We start from the raw sequence: 7,996 nt of genomic DNA, 5'->3' as shown, positions 1-7,996 counted from the left end.
GCCTGCTATTGGTTATCCTCTTAATTTCTGTGGAAGCAGTAATGGTGTTTTTCACAGGACTGCATTGGACTGTGTAGAATGTGATCTAATTTAGAATAAATAGATTGTAATACAAAGTATGCTTCCGGTTCTGCTACTTTGAGTCATTCAAAAGTCACTAACACGCGAGCATGCGGTGTTCTCAGTTTCTCTAGTTTCACAACTGAGGCTTCGAAAGAGGTAAAACCCAGAGGATGAAATCATAGTGGGTACTCCACCTTTTTATGAAGGATATGTTGCCGGTTGACCTTTTTGTGTGCAGTTTGCATGTTCTCCCTGTGCTTGCGTGGGTTTCCTCCTGGTACTCCAGCTCCCTCCCACAGTCCAAGTCATGGATGATAGGTGAATTGGTGATTCTAAACAGGCTGTGGATGTAAAGCAGATAAAGTGCCTGCTAGTGCATAGAATAAAGGACTGCATGAATGTATGGTTAAAATGTAGCTTGTAGTTTAAAGTGCTTTGAGTGGTCAGTAAGACTACAGGGAGTGCAGAATTATTAGGCAAATGAGTATTTTGTCCACATCATCCTCTTCATGCATGTTGTCTTACTCCAAGCTGTATAGGCTCGAAAGCCTACTACCAATTAAGTATATTAGGTGATGTGCATCTCTGTAATGAGAAGGCGTGTGGTCTAATGACATCAACACCCTATATCAGGTGTGCATAATTATAAGGCAACGTCCTTTCCTTTGGCAAAATGGGTCAAAAGAAGGACTTGACAGGCTCAGAAAAGTCAAAAATAGTGAGATATCTTGCAGAGGGATGCAGCAGTCTCAAAAATGCAAAGTTTCTGAAGCGTGATCATCGAACAATCAAGCGTTTCATTCAAAATAGTCAACAGGGTCGCAAGAAGCGTGTGGAAAAACCAAGGCGCAAAATAACTGCCCATGAACTGAGAAAAGTCAAGCGTGCAGCTGCCAAGATGCCACTTGCCACCAGTTTGGCCATATTTCAGAGCTGCAACATCACTGGAGTGCCCAAAAGCACAAGGTGTGCAATACTCAGAGACATGGCCAAGGTAAGAAAGGCTGAAAGACGACCACCACTGAACAAGACACACAAGCTGAAACGTCAAGACTGGGCCAAGAAATATCTCAAGACTGGTTTTTCTAAGGTTTTATGGACTGATGAAATGAGAGTGAGTCTTGATGGGCCAGATGGATGGGCCCGTGGCTGGATTGGTAAAGGGCAGAGAGCTCCAGTCCGACTCAGACGCCAGCAAGGTGGAGGTGGAGTACTGGTTTGGGCTGGTATCATCAAAGATGAGCTTGTGGGGCCTTTTCGGGTTGAGGATGGAGTCAAGCTCAACTCCCAGTCCTACTGCCAGTTTCTGGAAGACACCTTCTTCAAGCAGTGGTACAGGAAGAAGTCTGCATCCTTCAAGAAAAACATGATTTTCATGCAGGACAATGCTCCATCACACGCGTCCAAGTACTCCACAGCGTGGCTGGCAAGAAAGGGTATAAAAGAAGAAAAACTAATGACATGGCCACCTTGTTCACCTGATCTGAACCCCATTGAGAACCTGTGGTCCATCATCAAATGTGAGATTTACAAGGAGGGAAAACAGTACACCTCTCTGAACAGTGTCTGGGAGGCTGTGGTTGCTGCTGCACGCAATGTTGATGGTGAACAGATCAAAACACTGACAGAATCCATGGATGGCAGGCTTTTGAGTGTCCTTGCAAAGAAAGGTGGCTATATTGGTCGCTGATTTGTTTTTGTTTTGTTTTTGAATGTCAGAAATGTATATTTGTGAATGTGGAGATGTTATATTGGTTTCACTGGTAAAAATAAATAATTGAAATGGGTATATATTTGTTTTTTGTTAAGTTGCCTAATAATTATGCACAGTAATAGTCACCTGCACACACAGATATCCCCCTAAAATAGCTAAAACTAAAAACAAACTAAAAACTACTTCCAAAAACATTCAGCTTTGATATTAATGAGTTTTTTGGGTTCATTGAGAACATGGTTGTTGTCCAATAATAAAATTATTCCTCAAAAATACAACTTGCCTAATAATTCTGCACTCCCTGTAGAAAGTGTGGTATAAATGCAAGTATATCACTAACTTTATTTTCTGGCGCTGCACAGGTAGCATACAGTTAGGCTGTATGTGGTGTAGAGTGGAGGGATTTCTTCTGCAATGCTACGACTACACATTTGCACAAGCATACAAGAAGAGCTGTGGATGTGTGTATGAAAACTTCCCTGGCAAGTCTTTGCAGGTTTATTTTATTTTTTCAAATATTTTTAGTGCAGCGGCTTAAAATTCTCATTGCATGAATTCGTCCATCTGTTGAGAGGGTGACTCCCTTGTTTCCAACAAGTTTAATCTACCACTCTAAAATTAACCCGCCTGAAAGCAGGTTAAACATGTAGCGTCTGTTACCATGGTGAGCCAGCCTGAGTAAAGTGATATCTAAACACCCCATTGATCATTGATGCAGTAAATCCACTGTGCTCAAAAGCAAATAACTAATCATTATAACAGTAATATGCAATTTGCTGCGAAGCAAGAAAAGGGTGAAAGAGCAGCTTCTTCATATATTAGCTCTGTTGTCTATCTCTGAAATAATTTTCAAATTTAAATAATCAACAATGAAGATGAAATACAAACCCTGTTATTTCACTGCTACTTCATATCATCATCTCTCATTCAAACATCGCTCCTCCTAATCCACCACAAGAGATTAATAAAGTTATTGTTGCATTTTAAAAATGCTTTTAGCGTATGTCCATAAGCCTTGTGAAGAGCATGTAAACCAAAGTGTAATACTGTAATCTCAAGCATGATGCCATCACCATACAAAAACTTCACCCCCTACCTGATGCAAAGACATTCCTTGCTTATTTTTTGCATATTAGTCACACTTGTTTCAGATCACCAAACTAATTTTATACCACTAAAAGACAAAGATAACCCAAGTAAATGCAAGATGTTGTTTTTAAATTATGATTTCATTTATTAAGGGTGAAAAAAAGCTCTCCAGACCTAACTGATGAATTAACTGTGAATAACCACATTTCTCTTTTTGAAATCCGGAGCCTGATTCCTGCCAGACCTGTTGAATCAAGAAATCACTTACACAGAAGCTGTCTGACAAAGTGAAAAAGGAATAGGCTAAAAGATCTCACAAGGCAAAACATCATGACATGATTTAAAGAAACAGCTGAGACCTATGCATCTGGAAAGACTTTGGGACCCCAGTGAACCACAGTGAGAGCCATTATCCAAAAATGGAGAAAACCAAAAGGTTTGGATTACTTTTCCCCCCCCATGATCAATAAAATAATTTAAAATCTGCATTTTGTATTTACTCAGGTTATATTGGTCTAATATTAATATTTGAGTTTTTTTGTATTTCAAAAATGCAAAAACAACAACTGAGAAGTTTTTCGTGGCCCTGTATCTAGAGTTATAGAGTGCTAAAGAAAAGGAAGAGACATATGTGCGCTGGGTAAGTCAGTGTTGATGGCTGACGGTTACATGGAAAAAAAACAGAGACATTTTAAAGCTTGGGTTTTGTGACATGATGTCCAGTCTGCTTGTCCTAATCTGCTGTAATAGAATCCTGATTTCTTTGACTTAGAGATGAGAGTCACTGTGATATAGTGCCCAGGCACCATCTGCAGTTACGGCCATCATAAAAGGACAAAGAAATATCTGACAGGTTTAAAGAAGAAATTGTCACGAAAAAATTGCAGTCGGAAATTAAGAGCTGAAAATGAAATAGTGAGCACATTATATGTCAGTTTTTGTGTATCGCAGCTATTAATCAATTACCCGATGGGTTTATGAACTGAAAATTAACCAGCAACAATTTTGAGGATCAGTCAATGTAAAAAAAAAAAAAATCTTTTTCATCTTCTCAGATGTGACAGTTTAATGTCTTTTGTGGTCAGAGTTGACAGTAATTAAATTATCTTCAGGTTTTTTTACTGGACAAATTTGAATGCATCACCTCAGGCTCTGAGAAAGGATAAAAGGCATTTGTCTGCATTTTATGACATTTCGTAGAAAAAACATTGAATTTATTAGCGGAGAAAATAAGTTGCCATCAAAATATGCACTTATACAAGCTGACTGTGTAAGGAATAAGATAATAATAACAGCTAATAAAATGCATCTATCCCACAACTCAATATCTAGGCAGTTGATGTCATGTAAAATTAAATCCTGCTTTGTGTATCTCTCCTCGTTGTAGGAGTAAATGTAATCTGCTGGGTTGTTGAACACTGTAGCCACAAATGGCTAAACACCCCTTTGTTTTATATATGTCTGTACTTCTTTCACCGTTGTACAGTATACCAGGATGAGAGATGAATCAATATTTGAGATAGCTACTAAATTATGCATTTAAAAGGATGGTAAGCCATTTTGCACTGAGAGCTTCTACATGTAAAGCAGGGCCCTTTCATAGGACCTTTAATGGTTTTGTGGTGTCATTGTGGACCATTACGCTGAAATCAGACCAATTTGATAATGGCTTTCTATTAGTGACCTTGGATGAAAGAATCACAGATAATCTACATCTAAACTAATGCATTTTGTCCTTGCAAGGACAAAGAATTTGGTTTAGAAATTGGCACCTCACCAAATAGAGGCGTCCATTCATCGGTGACGCTCGCACACAAACACACTCACATATACAGTTTATACAAGTGCACGCTGCGATGTCGGCGAGCAGTAAGGGGGCAGCAAATCACCCTCTGACACCAGAGGAAGAGAGGCAGGCTGGTAACCTTGTAAAAGACAATCGCTGAGGCCAAATTTAATGAAATGGCTAATAAAATTATTCGGCATATGGTCCCCAGTAATAAGAAACAGGCATGTCCCAACTTTAATGCTATTTACCCACCTGACTAAAGTATAACACTGATTTGGCACCTATGTCCAGATTGAACTGGAAAATGACTTGCTAATCTGTTTAGGTATTTGGAGTAATTGGGTCTGGTGCCAGTGAGGGGGATTTCCTTGACTGTTGAAAGTCTCTGCTAGTAGTCCATTCCCAGCTCCTTGGTATAATTACTCTGACAGAGCTGTGGCCACAGGGCCTGTGAGCAGGGCTGCTTTTTAAACTGTAAATTATGAAGGATTAGCATTTATGAATTTTAAATCAGGACTGTGGTAGGAGACACTAAAGCTGCTTAGTGATTGCAAACGGCAACGTCTAAGCAGGCAGCTCTACACCCCTCACTCTCCAAGCTGTTCAGTGTGTGTGTGTGTGTGTGTGTGTGTGTGTGTGTGTGTGTGTGTGTGTGTGTGTGTGTGTGTGTGTGTGTGTGTGTGTGTGTGTGTGGCTGTTTATTCAAATGTAGCTCCGCATAAACACAGAATGCTCAGACTGGACTCCCACTATTCGCTTAAAGCGAATAAGGATCTGACATCTTAACATCAGCCCCATCCCAGGCTGTACTGCGTGTGTGTGTGTGTGTGTGTGTGTGTGTGTGTGTGTGTGTGTGTGTGTGTGTGTGTGTGTGTGTGTTTCAGAATGGGTGAAAGTGAAGGAAAGTGAGGCTGTGTTTGCCAACTCATGCGGGGTGCATCTCCCCTGTCACTCCTTCTCAGGCTGGTGTTCTGCTCTTCACTACTGTGTGTCACACTATGCAGAATATCCAATGGGTGATTATGTTAATGGGGGACTTGATCCATGTTAAATTATGCATAATGGATTGATGTGGCACAAAGTCATCAATTAGACAGATATCAGCACTAAAAAGTGTGACACAGCATAATCTTTTTTTTCATGTGTTTTCAGTTGTCAGAATGGCAACTGTAAGACCTCGTGTGCATCAGCACACGCAGGCTAACAACACGTTTAGTTATCCAGTTTGACTGTATAGCCCTGTTATTGTGTTGCCATCTGGAGTTGACCTTGCTTTGTTTCTGAATTTACAGTCATCAAACTCTTCAGCTGAGGTGTGAGTCCATGACTGGCCTGTAGTGATATTTAACGAGGCTGGGGGACAGACACCACAAGAGGCCTCATGTCACACCTCTAGGAGCTGCCTGCACCAGGGTCACTGAGCCATGACCTCAAGCCTGCAGTGTTAACTGGTTTAGCCAGGTGGCAATAGCAGTAAGGGGGGGCATGGAGGATTTGTTGGGTTGAGCATTAAAAACCCTCCCCATGAGCCGAAGAACCCCAGAGTGCAACATTTTCTCCTTTCCAAGATTTCACACTGGCTCATCTCCAGAAATGCTTAACAAATATCAATCGACACAATACCATCAAAATTAACACAATTTGTACGCGTTTCATCAAGTTTCTGGAAGCTTTTTAAATTGGATAACAAACGGGCAACAAAACTTCACCCAGATATTAAGGGAATCCACTTGGTCTGTTATCCTTCAGGAGACATTTGTCTGACACAAGTTAGGTCCACTTATCACTGAAAATCAATGCAAAGTTAATCTGAATGATCATTTTTATACTTTTTTGTGTGTGGTTTCTTCTTGGACGACGATGCTTCTATCCATATAGAAAGAGGGGTCACTGAACAGTTTCATGAGCATGAAAATGATATAAATCACATGAAAATAATCTTTGCAGTCGCCAAATCTCAATCTAATTGAACATCTATTTCTGAGTCAGGTGTTAGAAAGTGCTCTTTAACACCTTCATCAACTATTTTTTGGGAAGAATTGTGTTCAGCTGTCCAGTAATGGTCTTTTAAGTTTTTAAGTATCAGTGCCGGGATGTATTGAAGCTGACACCTCTTAAATGCTCAAGCACACAAACACCACATTGGCTTTTCTTTCATTTTAACCCTCCCAGTAGTAGGGTACTGTGCATTGGTTGAAGCCAGATTTATTTTTAAATTATTGTAGATGACATTTTTTTCTGATTAATATCTAAGCAGACCACGTGTTTAACTCCTTCCCCCTTTGAAGGCCTACTAGGAATAACCCTTGTTTAGAGGTTTCTGTCATATTTCGGCCTGCTTCCAGAACATAGTTGCTGGGTGTGCAACAGACGTTAGTGAGGGTTATCAGCCTACCAGGGATACCCTTGGAGAAGCTGAAATCCTTTTCTCGGGTTCGTTAAACCATTAGAATAGGATCTGGGCTTTTTACGGATATATACTAACATGTCAAAACTCGTCATTACAGGTGCAGAGGAGTCATCTGTCATCTCTATGGGGGGAAAAGTGTCATGGTCCGTGGTCCTGTGTCTGTGGAATGCGTGATGCTCGGGTAGCCACACCCCCGGGCTGGGCCATCACCAGCACACCTGCTCTCCATCACGGTGATTACACGGAGATCCACTTAATCCGGCGCTGACGGATGCTCCACGCCAGTCCGTTAGTCATCCCCACAGTGGTAACCAGACTTCCACGAAAAGTGTGCATTCTTTTCTGCTTGGAACTTTGTTTAACCTGCCTACTTCTGTCCAGGTTTCTACTCGGCGTCTGCTACCTGCCTGTCCTCCGGCTCAACTGGATCTCGCGGTGCTCACCTGGCCCACTCGCCATTCCCACGGACTTCCTGCCCCCACGGACTGCCACACTTCCCTCCCGAGCTCCCACGGTCCCGTTCTATCGTAAGCCCCTACTCTAACTCAGTCCTGATATGTTTTCCCCGCTTCCTGGCTCCCTAGTAATCATCTCCCCTTTCTATTGCAGCCCCCCGCCGTCCCGATCCCGGCTTCCTCGTGTCATTGTTTCCCCGGGTTTTTAGTTTCTGTTTTGCTCTCTAATTTCCCCGGATCGCCTTTCGTTGTTTCAATAAAGTGTCTTTCTGTTAGCTCGGAGTCTGCGCCTGGATCCTTTCGTGCCCGCGCACCACGGCCCATGACAAAAAGTTGGAGATCTTAAATCTCCATCTCTCTTCCAGTTTTTCTCGGTGCTTAATTTTGACACAAAGTTGATATGATCCTGATTATTCTTCATCCATGTGCAAAAACTGACCACAGAGAGACCCTGCTGATAAATAACTGCTAAAAGT

The 7,996-nt window shown here is 41.6% G+C and overlaps 1 long non-coding RNA gene across 1 annotated transcript; it reads left to right on the top strand.

Annotated features, from left to right (window-relative positions):
* Window positions 1–7,202: 7,202 nt before the first annotated feature.
* On the top strand, window positions 7,203–7,762 carry LOC146583341 (uncharacterized). The gene is made up of 3 exons (XR_014892102.1): window positions 7,203–7,372; window positions 7,447–7,592; window positions 7,675–7,762. It is a non-coding gene; the product is annotated as an uncharacterized LOC146583341 (long non-coding RNA).
* The last annotated feature ends 234 nt before the right edge of the window (window positions 7,763–7,996 follow it).

Source organism: Mchenga conophoros, linkage group LG1, assembly GCF_057382185.1.
Source record: "Mchenga conophoros isolate Kocher_MC1m ecotype Shallow Benthic linkage group LG1, M_conophoros_male_GT1.1, whole genome shotgun sequence".
NCBI classification, from domain to species: Eukaryota; Metazoa; Chordata; class Actinopteri; order Cichliformes; family Cichlidae; genus Mchenga; species Mchenga conophoros.
The sequence above is the reverse complement of the archived record's forward strand: the minus strand, read 5'-3'. Positions and strand labels throughout refer to the sequence as shown.